Genomic DNA, 17,110 nt, shown 5'->3' on the forward strand with positions numbered 1-17,110 from the left:
GTGGCCGTTTTCTGCCAGCTGCAATGTGACCAATGTCTTCTAGGCAGTGATCCTGAACTATCGCGCTTAATTTCATGGCACTATTATCACGTACCGGTTCATTCTTTATTCTATCGGCAGAAAAACACACACAGTTAAAATCGCCAAGCATTAGAATCATTCTTTCAGAATTTAAATAAGATTCAAGAGATAGAGAGATAATTTAATTGAAAGAAGGCAGAGAGGTCGGCCTGAGCTAAGGTGCTCTAGCCTGCTACTCTGCACAGGAGGAGGGGGAACGGGGACATAAAGATGTGATAAGGGATGATGATGACATAGCAAGAGGGGTGCGCAAAGGTGAAAGCAAGTTCAACACTCTGATGATAAACATTCACAAATGTCATCCATGAAGCCACAATCAGGTTTCGCATCAAGTCTGTAGTCACCAATTCGAGTGAACTCAAAAATAGAGGCGCTAGGACGAAGCTGGTGTGTGGGCCTCCCCTGCGTGAACAGCACAAGTGCCAAACAAAACCTTTATAGCATATAAAGACCTGCAATGAGCGGCTCTAGCACGGCGAGCACTTGTAGGGCACTTTTAGCGGCCGGACTCTTGAGACCACCGAGAATCACGCGCATTGAGTCTACTAAGTGCTTCAGCATTTTTTGTACACTCTCCTTCTCATTGTGTTCATCTCCTTGCTTGCCCGTACTGTCACCGGTTTCATTGGCCCTGTAATTCTTGGCTTCATGGTGCAGAGGACCACTAGTGCCCGCTGGCATGGCCGTGGGCCTAGAGGGCAGCAAAGGCCATTCCGTGTCTGTATCAGCTGGCGGAGGTGAATGTTTGCCGCGTGCTGTCGTGGACCTTGAATTATCAGTAGACGCCGTTACCGTCTTCGATGCACACACAGGCAGAGGTGGACGTAAGATTCAAGACTTTCAAAAAAAGCTGAGCGATCGGTTTCTCTGGTAGGCGCGTACAAACATATTGCCCGCCACTTCAAAGCAGAGAAAATAAAATCCCACACAACTAACCGCCCAGTTTTACACAAAGTCACGGTCTCTACTACGATTCCCAGGGAGCTGCGTAGTAACAAGGCACATCCACCGGACGAGCCTACTGCGTGACACACACATACATAGTACCGTCGAGTAAAAGGTTCTACCATGCGATCTGTTTGATCTTGGCTTTCGACTTTGGTTTCTTGAATTGCTACGATATCAAGGTCATTTTCCATTAAAAGACGGCTTGCTTGGTACTGTCGACGCCTTGTAGAAAGGCCCCGCACGTTTAACGTGCCTATGCTAAGTGGCGCGTCAAGTTTTACTGCCATCTCTGAGAATGATCAAACAGGTCGCATGGCACTCACCTTGTTCTGTGAGAGGCTGAAAATTTTGACTGGAAGCTTTTCTATCTTCAGTTGCCATGGGCAAACACACCATCAATGTCTTAGAAAGAAGGAACTGGGGTTCCAGCCCCTTAGCTTGTTCTCGCCCACTTTTAGCATGTGTAGCTTCGGAACCAGGAGGCTGACCCGGGCTTCACTGATCCAGGGGGCTACGTGCCCCCCGGAATATGACGGTCCAGTGGTACGTTGGGCTTTGGCTTGAAGCTCGTGCGGCGCCCTTGGGCCGCTTTAGGGGGTGGCTCGCCGGCAGTGGGCTCGTTTGAGGCCGCGTTCACTGCTGGTGTTTCCTCGCGTGTTCTCTTCCCTGCACCGTTCTTCAAATCATTCATGTCGACATCTTCGGATTTCTCCAAAGGCGTTGACTGGCTCTTGATGGGTTTTTTTCCTGAACTGTTGGTCGCACTGGTTTTCGTCGCAGGAGGCAGCAAAGGTTGTACAACTTGCTCACCGTTATCCTCTTTCTCTTTGTTTACGGTGGGCGAATGCGACGAAGCGGGCGTTTCCTCTTGCTCGGGTTCTCTGGTCTTGCTGGTGGAAACATCCTCAGCTTCCGATTCATCCATTTGTAGCTCTGCGTTGTCGTCACACGCAGATCGGCCTGTAACCTTCGCATAAGTCTTCACGCACTCTTCCTCAGCGTGACCAAAACGTCTGCAAAGCGCGCACCGAGGAACACGACATTCGCGTCGTATGTGGCCAGTCCCTTTACACCGTAGGCAGAGTGGAGCTCTTCCAGCCACAACGACTAGCGTGAGATCACCTGCTACTCGTAGTTGATGTGGGATGTCTTCCTTCGTGTAGCCTGCCTTGAGCTGAAGACTGATAATACGCGTTGTAGAGCCTTTCTCCGATAACCCTTCCATTCGCCATCGCTCTCTTGCGACTTCGGTGACTTTTCCGTAGGGTGCAAAAGCGGTCCGTATGTCTTCGTCGTCCACATAATGCAGGACTCAATGCAGCTTTAGTCGAACATCTTGGTTGTTTGGATCTACGATGAGACAACGGCGCTCCTTCACGGTCACTTCAGTTGCAGAAAGCAACCTATTCTTAGCCTCCGTAGTCTTCAGCGTCACCGCCCACACGTGGTTCATTTGGTATGCCCCTAACGCTTCAACGTCAGGGAGCATTGCCAAAGCACCAAGTGCATCACGAATATCTTCTACACGGTAGGGTCTTCCACGAACATCCGCATGAAAAAATACAGTGTTCAAAACAATCCGACCGGTTGGTAGAGTAGGTAAAATGATTTCATAATCCTGGTTGGCACTGGCTGCATTCCGGTTTCCACGGCTAGACATAGCCGCTGACACCGCCCCAGAGGAGCGAAACATTCCCCGACCGTTCACGGTGGTGGCCGGAAGTGGAATCCCTATACTAACGAGGAGACATGAGAAGTGCCAGCTAAAGCAGTATATACACGATTTGAAAAAAAAAAAAATACGCGAAAGCGTTCGCGCAATCTTACCCACAAGTGGAAAAAAATAGACAGTTACTGGGGAGGAGTGTCAAGTGCGGCATTCTGCTTCTGGCAGCCGAGCTGATCGGATCGTTGAATCATGGCCTCAAGCGGGGCGGCGACAGCGGTCACTTTGGGCCGCGGAAACAGGTTCAGCAACGACAATGAAAGGGACTACCAGTTTATTTTGCCCCAACTGCCAAAAGGACGAATTGTTCTCAACACCGTCTTTTTACACGGTGATGTAAGAGCGAGGCCGTACAAGGTCGAGGATTTTCGGGATGCGCTTACGCCCACAAGCCTGCTGCCGGAAGTTGTGTGCCTCGGGGCCTACCAGGTCAATCACGTCTGGGCCGTGACCCTCAGTGACGCAGCTGCAACAAAACGCCTGCTGGCCCTGAAAGAGCTTCAGGTGAAAGGGCGTCGATGTGTCATCGTCGACCCGCAGGACCAGCAGGTGAAACTCCGGCTTCACTGGCTGCTGTACGGCGTTTCCGACGAGGACGTCCGGGCGGCATTCACAACCTTCGGCAAGGTAGAAGAGGTGAGCAGGGAGCGTTGGCGCGTCCAAGGCATGGGAGACAAGACCTCGACCACCCGGACCGTGCTACTGAAGCTGAGAAGCGGCATTAAAGTGGAAGACCTGCCTCACCAGGTCCGCGTCGGCGGAGAGCTGGCATTGGTGGTCGTACCTGGGCGGCCCATGCAGTGCCTGCGCTGCCAAGGGACAGGACACGTACGCCGTGATTGCAAAGTCCCCCGCTGTTCGAGATGCAGACGGTTCGGCAACGTCGACGCTGACTGCGTTAAATCTTACGCGGCCGTGACAGGACCAGCAGCGAGTGATGTTGCTGCAGAGCACGTCATGGACGCAGTCGAGACAGAAGAAGCTGCTAAGGGAGCCGGTGTGCAAGTGCCTTCATTGACGACAAATGCCACGACGGTACCGGAGGTCGCTCAAGCCAAGGTAGTCGAGGGTGCTGAGCAGGTGACTGGGCCTGCACGTGTCGAGAGGGACGAAGACCCTGTGAAGGCAGCTGCTAATGAAGGCGAACGCGAGGAGAATGAGTCAGCGATGCAACAGGGCGAGGATGCAAACGACGGGGACCAGGCGGCTAGTCTCGGTGCCACCTCCAAGCACCCCCGTGACGAGGGCGGAGACAAGGACAGCGCGGCATCCAGCACAAGTGACGGGCCACCAGCGAAGACGCCTCTTGGGAGGCGGTCGGTCTTCAAGCCGAAGCCAAATGTTCCGCCCGAGAGAAAGCCTGGTGACAAAGCACAGCAAAAGAATAACGCCGGGAAGACGGGTGGTCCCGCAGGCGGCTAGCCGAGGGCTGGTCGTGAAAGGTAAGCACCATGCTCCGGGTCTATCTCATACTTTAGTTCATAATGGCTCCTAATCCGTCGCTCACTATTGCCACACTAAACGTGAGAGGGTTGGCGGCCAAGCGTAGGCAAAGCCAAGTCCTACGGTTGGCCGCTGACCAAGACCTAGACGTTCTAGCTGTCCAGGAGACAAAGGTTGACGGAGAGGAGGAGACCGGGAGCATGGTGCGGCGTTTCATGACTAGATATTATGCGGTCGTGAGCCATGCGGTAGGGACGTCCGCCGGTTGTGTCCTGTTTGTTAAGAAGTTGCCTGGCCTTGTTGTTAAAAATGTATTTTCATGTCAAACCGGAAGGATCGTTTTTTGTGATTTTGTTTTTCGTGAATTGGCATTCAGAGTCATGTGCATATATGCACCGAATGCGGTGGAAGAACGCGCTTCATTTTTTGCGAGCCTTTTTCAGTATATTAGCACTGATAAGTGCATGGTTTTGTTGGGGGATTTCAATTGTGTTTTGAGGGCTCGGGATAGAGTCAATAATGCTGGTATTCGCGATAAAAGCAGTAGTGTTTTGACTAAGCTAATTAGTGATAATGAACTGGACGATGTCTGTGAGTGCCTGGAGGGGGAGCGGGAAGTCATGTACACACGATTCCAAGGTAGTAGTCATGCGCGGTTAGACCGCATATACGTATCGTAAGACATAATTCCAAAGTGCCATAGTTATTCGGTGGCACCAGTATCGTTTTCAGATCACTGCATTGTGAAATTTCATATAAGCACGGAGAGGAAGAAACAAGATTTTAATTGGGAACTATGGAAAATGAATGCCTTACTACTAAAAGACGAGCCATTTGTAGAGGCAGTACGAGAGGCCGTCAGGAAAGTAAGTGAAGAAAACAGTGAAACAATAGCAGAGAAATGGGAATACTTCAAACAAAACGTAAAAATGAAAGCTTTAGAAAGATCGAGCTGCTTACGATTTGAGAAGGAAATGAAAGAAAAGGGCTTACAAAAGACACTTAAGCAGCTGATAGCGCTGGAGTGCGAAGAGCCTGGGACGTATAAGCAAGATGTAGGAGCCATTAAAGAAAAAATCGAGCAGCTTGACAAGGAACGGTATCAAGGTGCGATTGTGCGAGCAAGAGCAAATGCATTAGTAGCTGGAGAGACGCCCACTAAACGGGCGCTGGGACTCGAAAAAGCGCAAGCTCGACGGAATCATGTCGACAGAATTTTATGGAACGGCACAGTTGCCGACGATAGTAAGAGCATAGGCCGAGCGTTTCTAGAGTATTATCAGTCACTCTTTGCGTTTCAAGAAGTGATTATAGACGAGTTCAGAAGGGCCTTTCTATCTCGGATGCCGCGAGTGAGTGACGATACAAAACAACGATTGGAATGGAAAATAACAGAACGTGAAGTTGAAAAAGCGATTGATGATTTGAACCAAGGCAAGTCACCTGGACCGGACGGTCTGGGCGCGTGTTTATATAAAGCTTTTAAGAAAGAACTGTCGCCGTTACTAACAGAGCTGTTTAATGATGCGTATGATAACAAAACTTTGCCGCCTTCTTTTGGAAAAGCTCATACCATACTCATCCCTAAGAGTGACCAAGTGGAGAAACTTAGGCTAGTAACATCTTACAGGCCAATATCTTTAACCAATGTTGATTATAAGGTTTTTATGAAAGTTTTGGCTGCCAGACTTCAAAGCGTCATAAATGACATAGTGGCAGATCACCAAACGTGTGGTATCAAAGGAAGGTCCATTTTTTCGAATATTCACACGATGCGGTGCGGGCTGGAGTGCTGTGACGCCACCTCGGGTGGAGTCGCGGTGCTCCAGCTGGACCTCGAGAAAGCGTTTGATTGTGTCTCTCATGATATTTTGTTTGCCATTTTGGATTACGTTAATGTTGGTTCCATCATCACTGAGGGAGTGGCGTTGGCGTACCAGAACTGCACAACACGCTTAATTGTGAACAAATCATTGGGGGCCCCCATTAACGTCATGCGTTCTGTGCGTCAGGGCTGCCCTCTCAGTCCTCTTTTGTTTGACATTTACATAGAAACTATGTGTTTGGCAATAACTGAGAATGAGCAAATACGCGGGTATAGCTTGGCAGCCGCACAAATCATGCTCTTGGCATATGCAGATGACATCGCGGTGTGTTGTACAGGCAAAGAAAGTGTGACGGAAACAATAAGGGTAGTGAAAAATTTTTGTGATGTGACGGGCAGTAGAGTGAACTGGGGAAAGTCCCTCGGTTTGTGGCACGGAGAGTGGTCTTCGGCCCCGGACCATTTTGCAAATGTGAGCTGGATAAAAACCCCGACCAAGTACTTAGGTGTCCCCATGGGCAGTTACAAAAATAGCGACGAATACAGGACGAACCAAGCAAAAGAAACAAGAGAAAAAGCAGACAGGTGGAAAGGCATCAACCTGTCGATTTTCGCAAAAGCAACTGTGTGTAACATGTTTTTTATTACGAAGTTGTGGTACGTCATGCAAACGTTGTACTGTTCAAGGGTAAACGTGCAAAGTTTGCACAGAGTGTTCGCGGTTTTTATCTGGGGCTCTACCTGGGAAAGGAGTAGCCGAACCAATCTGTTCCGGCACGTGAAGAACGGGGGGCTGGGCTTGGCGCATCTTTTTGTACGCCAGCTTGTGAACAGGTTTTTGTTTTTTCGGGATGTGCGTTATCCGTTTCTGCGCACTGTATGCCAACTCAGGTTGAGAGGTGCTTTGCCGGCACTTATTGTTAGTACAGATAGTATGCCCGGAACGCTTCGTGGCTATCTTAAAGAAGTTGCAGATAGTGTGCGCTTTCTTTCTGTGCGTTTTTCTTTTGAGTATTTATGTAATGTTAAAAGGAAAACATTGTATAAAGATATTTGCGATATTGTATTTCCAGTGCCATTGTACAGAGCGCTATACAGTGGAAGATCAGGACTGGATGTCCTTAAGCGAGTGAAAAATATGGAGGTGCCTACTGGGGTAAAGACATCCTTTTTTAAATTACACACAGGAACACTCTCAGTGAAGACATTCATGGAAGAACGTGGCTTTCTTGTACCCTGGGGCTCGCACTGCTTGATTTGCAAGCAACCAGAAACAATAGACCATGTCTTTTTGCATTGCTGGGCCGGAGTGTTCTTCTGGGATGTCCTACAAAGAACAATGAAGAAGGAGTTACCGTTAAATCCGCATGGCATCAGGTACTTAGCGGTAACGAATGACGACGGGGTTCCCTTCGACCTAATAATGCTCAAGGGCCTTCATAGTTTATGGCGTGCAAGGATGTCTGGGTACTACTGCGACCCGGACGCTAGGCCTGCGCGTACGTATTTCCGCGAAAGCATGTCTCGTTTCATTGAAATAAAGAAAATACGAGAATGTGTACCCGAATGGCTGTAGAGGATAGCACCTCTGACAGCACTGAAAGAATTTTAATTAGACAACGCCAGTCCTTATAGGAGTTAATGTTTTGTATTTGTTAATTGTGCATTGTAATTTTGTTCTGTATTATGTGCTCTGTACAATGTCGAAGACCGGCAATAAATAAAAAAAAAAAAAGAGTGTCAAGTGCGGCGCCGCGTGCGCCTATAAACAAGAAGGAAAAAAGAAACACTCCCCGTCGGGGAATCGAACCCCGGTCTCCCGCGTGACAGGCGGGGATACTGGCCACTATACTAACGAGGATTTTTTTTTCTTTATTGCCTTTTCACAGACGCAAACAAGAAGATCAAATACACGACATGTACATATTCTAATAACACCAGCCACAGCTCGGCCCATGTAAGGTGCTTAAAAGGGCTTCACAGAAGCCAATTGGTCTAGTACAGGAAGCCATTCCGGGGGTTCACATAGTGCTCTGAACAAGTCGCGTGTGTATATAATGCTCTCAACAAAATAGTGTCTTGCTGAGTGAGCCTGTATATGACAATGCCTGATGTCCATTCTCGTCTTCCATACGCTGTGCATGCAAAGCAGCATTAGCATATCACTCGGCGCTTCCCCTGTTTCAGCACGTGGAATACTAACGAGGAGACATGAGAGGTGCCAGCTAAAGCAGTATATACACGATCTGAAAAAAAAAAAATACGCGAAAGCGTTCGCGCAATCTTACCCACAAGTGGAAAAAAATAGACAGTTGCTGGGGAGGAGTGTCAAGTGCGGCGCCGCGTGCGCCTATAAACAAGAAGGAAAAAAGAAACACTCCCCGTCGGGGAATCGAACCCCGGTCTCCCGCGTGACAGGCGGGGATACTGGCCACTATACTAACGAGGAGACATGAGAGGTGCCAGCTAAAGCAGTATATACACGATCTGAAAAAAAAAAAAAAAATTACGCGAAAGCGTTCGCGCAATCTTACCCACAAGTGGAAAAAAATAGACAGTTGCTGGGGAGGAGTGTCAAGTGCGGCGCCGCGTGCGCCTATAAACAAGAAGGAAAAAAGAAACACTCCCCGTCGGGGAATCGAATCCCGGTCTCCCGCGTGACAGGCGGGGATACTGGCCACTTTACTAACGAGGAGACATGAGAGGTGCCAGCTAAAGCAGTATATGCACGATGTGAAAAAAAAAAGAATACGCGAAAGCGTTCGCGCAATCTTACCCACAACTGGAAAAAAATAGACAGTTACTGGGGAGGAGTGTCAAGTGCGGCGCCGCGTGCGCCTATAAACAAGAAGGAAAAAAGAAACACTCCCCGTCGGGGAATCGAACCCCGGTCTCCCGCGTGACAGGCGGGGATACTGGCCACTATACTAACGAGGAGACATGAGAGGTGCCAGCTAAAGCAGTATATACACGATCTGAAAAAAAAAAAAAAAAATTACGCGAAAGCGTTCGCGCAATCTTACCCACAAGTGGAAAAAAATAGACAGTTGCTGGGGAGGAGTGTCAAGTGCGGCGCCGCGTGCGCCTATAAACAAGAAGGAAAAAAGAAACACTCCCCGTCGGGGAATCGAATCCCGGTCTCCCGCGTGACAGGCGGGGATACTGGCCACTTTACTAACGAGGAGACATGAGAGGTGCCAGCTAAAGCAGTATATGCACGATGTGAAAAAAAAAAGAATACGCGAAAGCGTTCGCGCAATCTTACCCACAACTGGAAAAAAATAGACAGTTACTGGGGAGGAGTGTCAAGTGCGGCGCCGCGTGCGCCTACAAACAAGAAGGAAAAAAGAAACACTCCCCGTCGGGGAATCGAACCCCGGTCTCCCGCGTGACAGGCGGGGATACTGGCCACTATACTTTTTTTTTTTTTATTTACTGCCGGTCTTTGACATAACACAGAAAATACACGTATCTCACAAATGCAAAACAGCGAAAAAAAATTACAATAATGCCATCCGTCCGTATAGGACCGGCGTTGTCAAATTAAAATTCCTTCATGGCTGTGAGAGGTTCTAGCCTCGACAGCCAATCCGGTGCACATTCTTGCATTTTCTGTACATCAAGAAACCGCGACATACATTCTCTGAAATATATATGAACCGGCCGTGCGTCGGGATCTCAGTGGTACCCAGCCATTCGGGACCGCCATATACAGTGGAGGGCATTCATCATAATGAAGTCATATGGGATGCCATCTTCATCCTTAATAGGTAGATACCTGATCCCTTGGGGGTTTACAGGTAATTCTTTCTTCAGGGTTCGCTTCAAGACGTCCCAGAAGAACACAGCAGCCCAGCAGTGCAAGAACACATGATCTATGGTTTCGGGCTTCTTGCAGATCAAGCAGTGAGAACCCCAAGGTACGAGACAGCCTCGTTCTTCCATAAAAGTCTTCACGGACAGGGTTCCAGTGTGGAGCCTAAAAAAGAAGGATTTTACCCCTGGTGGCACCTGCATGCGTTTAACCCGTTTAAGGACGTCCTGTCCTGGCCCTCCACTGTACATGGCTCTGTATAACGGCACTGGGAAAACAATGTCGCACACATCTTTATACAGCGTTTTCCTTTTCACTTGACACAAGTAATCACTTGAAAAACGAACAGTAAGAAAACGCACACTGTCTACCACTTCCTTAAAATAGCCACGAAGTCTTCCGGTTATGCCGGCCGTACTGACAACATGTGCCGGCAATGCGTCGGTCAATCTGTGCTGACATACGGTGCGCAGGAAAGGATCGCGCACGTCGCGGAAAAACAAAAATCGGTTTACTAGTTGTCGAACAAAAAGATGCGCCAAACCCACACCCCCGTCCTTCACTCTTCTGAACAAATTGGTTCGACTGCACCTTTCCCAGGTTGAACCCCAGATGAACACCGCAAACACTCTGTGCAGCCTTTGCACATTTACTCTAGAACAATATAACGCTTGTATAACGTAGTATAACTTCGCGACTAAAAAGATGTTACAAACTGTCGCTCTTGCAAATACAGACAGGTTAGTAGCTTTCCATTTGTCTACTTTTTCTTTAATTTCACTCGTTTGCTTCCTCCAATATTCATCACTGCTATTGTAACTATCTAGGGGAACACCTAGATACCTCATCGGAGTTCTCACCCAGCTCACACTCGCGAAATAGTCCGGTGCGGAAAGCCAGTCCCCGTGCCACAGTCCGAGGGATTTGCTCCTATTTACTCTGCTACCAGACACTTCACAGAAATGATTTACTACAGTTATTGCTTCGGTTACGCTTGGTTTATCTATGCAACACACTGCAATGTCGTCTGCATACGCCAATAGCTTCACTTCTGTCGCTGCCAATCTAAAACCACGTATTTTGTCATTTTCATTGATTGCCACGCACATGGCCTCTATATAAGTAGCAAACAGAAGTGGGCTGAGGGGACAGCCTTGGCGCACTGAACGCATAATGTTAATGGGGGTCCCCAATGACTTATTAACAATTAATCTGGTTGTGCAATTCTTGTACGCCAAGGCCACGCCCTCAGTGATGATGGAACCGACATTAACGTGATCCAAGATGGTAAACAAAATAACATGCGCGACACAATCGAAAGCTTTCTCTAGATCGAGCTGAAGAACCGCAACGCCACCTCCGTTGACGTCACAGCACTCGAGAACACATCGCATCTTATGAATGTTAGAAAAAATAGTTCGCCCTCTGATGCCACAAGTTTGATGGTCTCCGACTATTTCTTTGATGACGCCTTGGAGTCTAGTAGCTAAAATCTTCATAAATATCTTGTAATCAACATTTGTTAGTGTTATTGGCCTATAGAACGACACTAATTTTAGTTTATCTATTTGATCGCTCTTAGGTATTAGTATGGTGTGCGCTTTTCCAAAGGAAGGGGGCAAACATTTCTGCTGATACGCGTCATTTAATACCTCTGCCAACAATGGCGCCAATTCTCTCTTAAACGCCTTATACCACCCAGCGCAGAGGCCATCAGGTCCAGGCGACTTTCCAAGGTTCAAATCGTCGATTGCCTTTTCTACTTCCCCCTCAGTTATTTTGGCTTCTAATCGTTCTTTGGTATCATCACTTATTCGCGGCATGAGATTAAGAAAATCCGCTTTAAAACCCCCTACATTCGCTGCCTGAAATGCAAAGAGTGACTGGTAGTACTCGAAGAAGGCGCTCCCAATGCTCTCACTGTCTTCAACGACAGTCCCGTTCAATAGAATTTTATCGATGTGGTTTCGCCGTCCGTGCGCCTTCTCAAGACCCAGCGCCCTTTTCGTGGGCGTCTCCCCTGCCACTAGTGCATCTGCTCGCGCACGCACGATAGCGCCTTGATAACGCTCTTTGTCGAACTTTTCAAGTTTTTCCTTGATGTTTCGCACGTCGTCTTTGTACGTACCAGGCTCTCTACACTCAAGCGTTATCAGCTGCTCAAGCAGTCTTCTTAAGCCCTTTTCTTTTATTTCCCTCTCGAATTTTAGGCAACTCGATCTTTCTATGGCTTTAATTTTAACCTTCTGTTTAAAACATTCCCACTTCTCCGCTATTGTTTCCGTTGCATCATCGAATACTTCGTTAACCGCATCCCTTACTGCTTTTACAAACCGCTGATCATTTAGTAACAAGGCATTCATTTTCCATAGATCCCAATTAAAAGCATGTTTCGTTTTCACTACACCTATGTGACATTTTACGAGGCAGTGGTCCGAAAACGGCACGGGCACTACACAATAACTGTGGCATCTTGGAATCATGTCCAACGACATGTACATTCGATCCAGTCGTGCATGACTACTACCCTGAAAACGAGTAAAAGTCACTTCACGCCCCCCTTCCAGACACTCGAAAACATCGTCAAGTTCATTTTCCCCTATTAGGTTTGATAATACGCTACTGCTTTTGTCGCGCACACCTCCATTATTCACTCGGTCTCTGGCATTCAACACACAATTAAAATCCCCTAACAAAATAACGCGCTTATCACAGCAGACATGCTTAGAAAGGTTAGAAAAAAAGGAGACACGCTCTTCGACAGAATTCGGAGCGTAGACGCATATGACACGGTATTCAACATTACATATCACGACATCGCAAAAAACAATCCTTCCAGATTCACAGGAATATACACTTTGAATCTGCAGTCCAGGCAGTTTCTTGACAAACAGAATGCACCCCCCGGACGTGCCTACCGCATGACTAACCACCGCAAAATATCTGTGCGTGAATCGTCGCACCATGCTCCCGGTCTGCTCCTCTCCATCAACCTTAGTCTCTTGGACGGCTAGTACGTCTAAGTTGTGGTCAGTGACCAACCGTAGGACCTGACTTTGCCTACGACTAGCCGCCAAGCCTCGCACGTTCAATGTGGCAATAATAAGGGACGGTATTTCAGCCATTTTCAGCTAGCGAGAAAAGCAGGCCCGGAGCATGGTGCTTACCGTTCACGACTAGCCCTCGGCTCGCCGTCTCCGGGACCTCCCGGCTTGTTTGTGTCGTCAAGCGTGGCCGTTTTGCCCGCAGGCTTCTTTCCAGGTGGTACATTGGGTTTTGGCTTGTAGCCCATCCGCCTTCCTTGAGGCGCCTTCGTCGGCGGCCCCTCGCTGGTGCTGGTGGCACCGCCGTCCTTGTCCTTGGTCTCGTCGTGGGGGCGCTTGACTGGGGCACCAATAATCGCGGTCCGCTCGCCGTCATTGACTTCCTTGTCCTGCAGCATTGCTGTCGTGTCGTTGTCGGGTGCGTCTTCGTTAACGCCCCCCGTAGCAAGGCTCACTGCAGGCAGGACCTGTACCGGTTTGCCCGTCTTCTCGGCAGCCTCAGCCACCGTGCTTTCAGCGCCAGCGGTAGATGACCCTTCAAGTGTGGCTGTCGAAACCAAGTCTCCAGTTCCTTTGGCGGCGTCCTCCGTCTCAACCACGTCCATGACGTGCTCCTCAGCAACGTCAGTCGCTGCTGGTCCTGTCACGGCGGCGTAGGATTTGACGCAGTCAGCGTCAACGTGGCCGAAACGTCTGCACCTGGAACAGCGTGGGACTTTACACTCTCGGCGGACGTGCCCCGTGCCTTGGCAGCGCAGGCACTGCATGGGTCGACCAGGCACAACCACCAAGGCCAACTCTCCGCCGACGCGGACCTGATGAGGAAGGTCCTCAACTTTAACGCCGTTCTTTAGCTTGAGGAGCACCGTCCTGGTGGTCGACGTCTTGCTTCCCATGCCTTCGACTCGCCACCGCTCCCGGCTCACCTCTTCCACCTTGCCGAAAGCCGCGAACGCTGTCCGGACGTCCTCGTCAGCCACTCCGTACAACAGCCAGTGAAGCCTAAGCTTCACCTGCTGGTCCTGCGGGTCCACGATGACGCAACGTCGTCCCTTCACTTGCAGGTCCTTTAGGGAAACCAGTCTTTTCGTCGCCGTCGCATCATTCAGGGTCACCGCCCAGACGTGGTTTATCTGGTACGCCCCTATGCATACCACGTCCGGCAGGAGGCCCGTCGGCAGTAGGGCGTCCCTGAAATCTTCGACCTTGTATGGTCTCGCACGCACATCACCGTGCAAAAACACGGTGTTAATCGCAACTCGTCCTTTCGGCAGTTGTGGCAAAATGAACGGATATTCCTTATCATCCTCTGCAATCCTGTTTCCGCGACCAAAAGTGGCCGCTGTCGCTGCCCCGGAAAAGGCCATGACCCTACGATCCGAACAGCTCGGCTGCCGGATGCAGAATTCTGGCCACTATACTAACGAGGAGACATTTTTTTTTTTATTTATTGCCGGTCTTCGACATTACTCAGACGATACAGTTATCACACACTTATGTATCACAAATTCCAACCATTGGAAGAAACACACGAAAAAAGGAACACCAACGGAAGGTGCCTAAGGATAGGAACCGCACAATTGAGCCGTCTGTCCATATTGGACTGGCGTTGTCAAACTAAAATTCCTTCATGGCTGTCAGGGGTTCTAGCCTTGACAGCCAATCCGGTACACATTCCTCTAGTTTCTGAATTTCAATAAATCGCGAGATACATTCTTTGAAATAAGCACGAGCTGGCCTAGCGTCAGGATCGCAATGGTACCCTGCCATACGGGCCCGCCATATACAGTGCAGAGCATTCAACATAACAAAGTCATAGGGAACCCCGTCGTCATCTTTAATGGCCAGATACCTGATACCTTGGGGGTCCACCGGTAGCTCTTTCTTCAGGGTTCGCTTTAAGACGTCCCAGAAGAAAACTGCCGCCCAGCAATGTAGGAAAACGTGATCTATATTTTCGGGCTTCTTGCATATCAAGCAGTGCGACCCCCAAGGTACGAGACAACCCCTTTCCTCCAGAAACGTCTTCACGGAGAGCGTTCCGGTGTGTAGCTTAAAGAAGAAGGTCTTTACCCCTGGTGGCACCTGCATATGTTTTACTCTTTTAAGTACGTCCTGTCCTGGCCCTCCACTGTATATGGATCTGTATAAAGGCACTGGGAACACTATGTCGCATACATCTCTATACAATATTTTCCTTTTCACTTCACAAAGATAATCATTTGTAAAACGAACAGAAAGGAAGTGTACACTGTCGACCACTTCCTTGAAATAACCACGCAGCGTTCCCGTCATGCTTGCCGTGCTAACAACATGTGCCGGCAAAGCGTTACTCAACCTTAGCTGACATACGGTGCGCAGAAATGGGTCGCGCACATCGCGAAAAAACAAAAATCGGTTTACAACTTGACGAACAAAAAGATGCGCCAGCCCCACACCCCCATCCTTCACTCTTCTGAACAAATTTGTTCGGCTGCACCGTTCCCATGTTGATCCCCAGATGAAAACCGCGAACACTCTGTGCAGCTTTTGCACATTTACTCTAGAACAATACAGTGTTTGCAGGACGTAATATAACTTAGTAATAAAAAACGCGTTACAAACTGTCGCTCTTGCAAAAATGGACAGGTTATTACCTTTCCATTTATCTACTTTTTCTTTCAGTTCTTTGGTTTGGTTCCTCCAGTATTCGTCGCTGCTATTGTACCTGTCTAGGGGAACACCCAGATACCTTGTCGGAGTTCTCACCCAGTTCATGTTCGCGAAATAGTCGGGTGCAGAAAACCAGTCCCCGTGCCACAGCCCTAGAGATTTGCCCCAGTTTACTCTGCTACCCGTTACGGCACAGAAATGCTTTACTACAGAGATTGTTTCCGTTACGCTCGGTTGGTCAGTGCAACACACCGCAATGTCATCTGCATATGCAAGCAACTTCACTTCTGTCGCTGCCAATCTGAAACCCCGTATTGCGTCATTTTCATCAATTGCTACACACATTGCTTCTACGTAGATAGCAAATAACAGCGGGCTGAGGGGGCAGCCTTGGCGCACTGAACGCATGACGTTGATGGGGGCCCCCAGAGACTTATTAACAATTAATCTTGTTGTGCAATTCTGGTACGCCAAGGCCACGCCCTCAGTGATGATGGAACCGACATTAACATGATCTAAGATGGCAAACAAAATAACGTGAGCAACACAATCGAACGCTTTCTCTAGGTCGAGCTGAAGAACTGCAACACCGCCACCGGTGACGTCACAGCACTCGAGCACACATCGCATCTTATGGATGTTTGAAAAAATAGATCGCCCTTTGATGCCACAAGTTTGATGGTCTGCGACTATTTCCTTGATGACGCCTTGAAGTCTGCTAGCTAAAACCTTCATAAATATTTTATAATCGACGTTTGTTAGTGAAATCGGTCTGTAGGATGACACTAATCTGAGTTTGTCTATTTGATCGCTCTTCGGTATTAGAATGGTGTGCGTTTTTCCGAAGGAAGGTGGTAACGATTTCTTCTCGTATGCATCATTAAATACGTGTGCTAGCAAAGGCGCCAGCTCTCTTTTAAAAGCTTTATATAGACCTGCGCTGAGTCCATCAGGTCCTGGTGATTTACCCATGTTCAAATCGTCGATTGCCTTTTCGACTTCTCTCTCCATTATTTTTTCTTCTAATCGCTTTTTCACATCATCACTCAAACGTGGCATGCGATGCAGAAAACCTGCTTCAAAACCGTCAACATTCGCTTCCTGAAATGCAAAAAGCGACTGGTAGTGCTCAAAGAAGGCTTGACGAATGCTACCACTGCCGTCAACGACATTCCCATTCACTAAAATCTGGTCGACATGGTTTCTTCGTCCATACGCCTTCTCTAAACCTAGCGCCCTTTTCGTGGGCGTCTCCCCTGCCGCTAGTGCATCTGCTCGTGCGCGCACGATGGCACCTTGATAGCGTTCCTTGTCAAACAGTTCAAGTTTTTCTTTGACGTTTCGCACATCGTGTTTGTACGCACCAGGCTCTTTGCACTCAAGCGTTAGCAGCTGCCCAAGCAGTGTTCTTAAACCCTTTTCTTTCATTTCCTTCTCGAATTTTTTACAACTGGATCTTTCTATCGCTTTCATTTTAATCTTTTGTTTAAAACTTTCCCACTTGTCGACGATTGTTCCCGCAACATCACATTGAACTTCATTAACCGCATCCCGTACTACCTGTAAAAAGGGCTGGT

General features: G+C 48.6%; 3 non-coding genes and 1 pseudogene across 3 annotated transcripts; all 4 read right to left on the reverse strand.

The window, feature by feature from the left end:
• Positions 1–1,540: 1,540 nt before the first annotated feature.
• Positions 1,541–3,610, reverse strand: LOC140217271 (uncharacterized; annotated as a pseudogene).
• Positions 3,611–7,812: 4,202 nt separating this feature from the next.
• On the reverse strand, positions 7,813–7,884 carry TRNAD-GUC (transfer RNA aspartic acid (anticodon GUC)). The gene has a single exon. It is a non-coding gene; the product is annotated as a tRNA-Asp (tRNA).
• Positions 7,885–8,400: 516 nt separating this feature from the next.
• On the reverse strand, positions 8,401–8,472 carry TRNAD-GUC (transfer RNA aspartic acid (anticodon GUC)). Its single transcript has one exon. It is a non-coding gene; the product is annotated as a tRNA-Asp (tRNA).
• Positions 8,473–8,888: 416 nt separating this feature from the next.
• Positions 8,889–8,960, reverse strand: TRNAD-GUC (transfer RNA aspartic acid (anticodon GUC)). Its single transcript has one exon. It is a non-coding gene; the product is annotated as a tRNA-Asp (tRNA).
• Positions 8,961–17,110: the final 8,150 nt, after the last annotated feature.

The sequence above is a fragment of the Dermacentor andersoni genome, chromosome 4, assembly GCF_023375885.2.
Source record: "Dermacentor andersoni chromosome 4, qqDerAnde1_hic_scaffold, whole genome shotgun sequence".
NCBI classification, from domain to species: Eukaryota; Metazoa; Arthropoda; class Arachnida; order Ixodida; family Ixodidae; genus Dermacentor; species Dermacentor andersoni.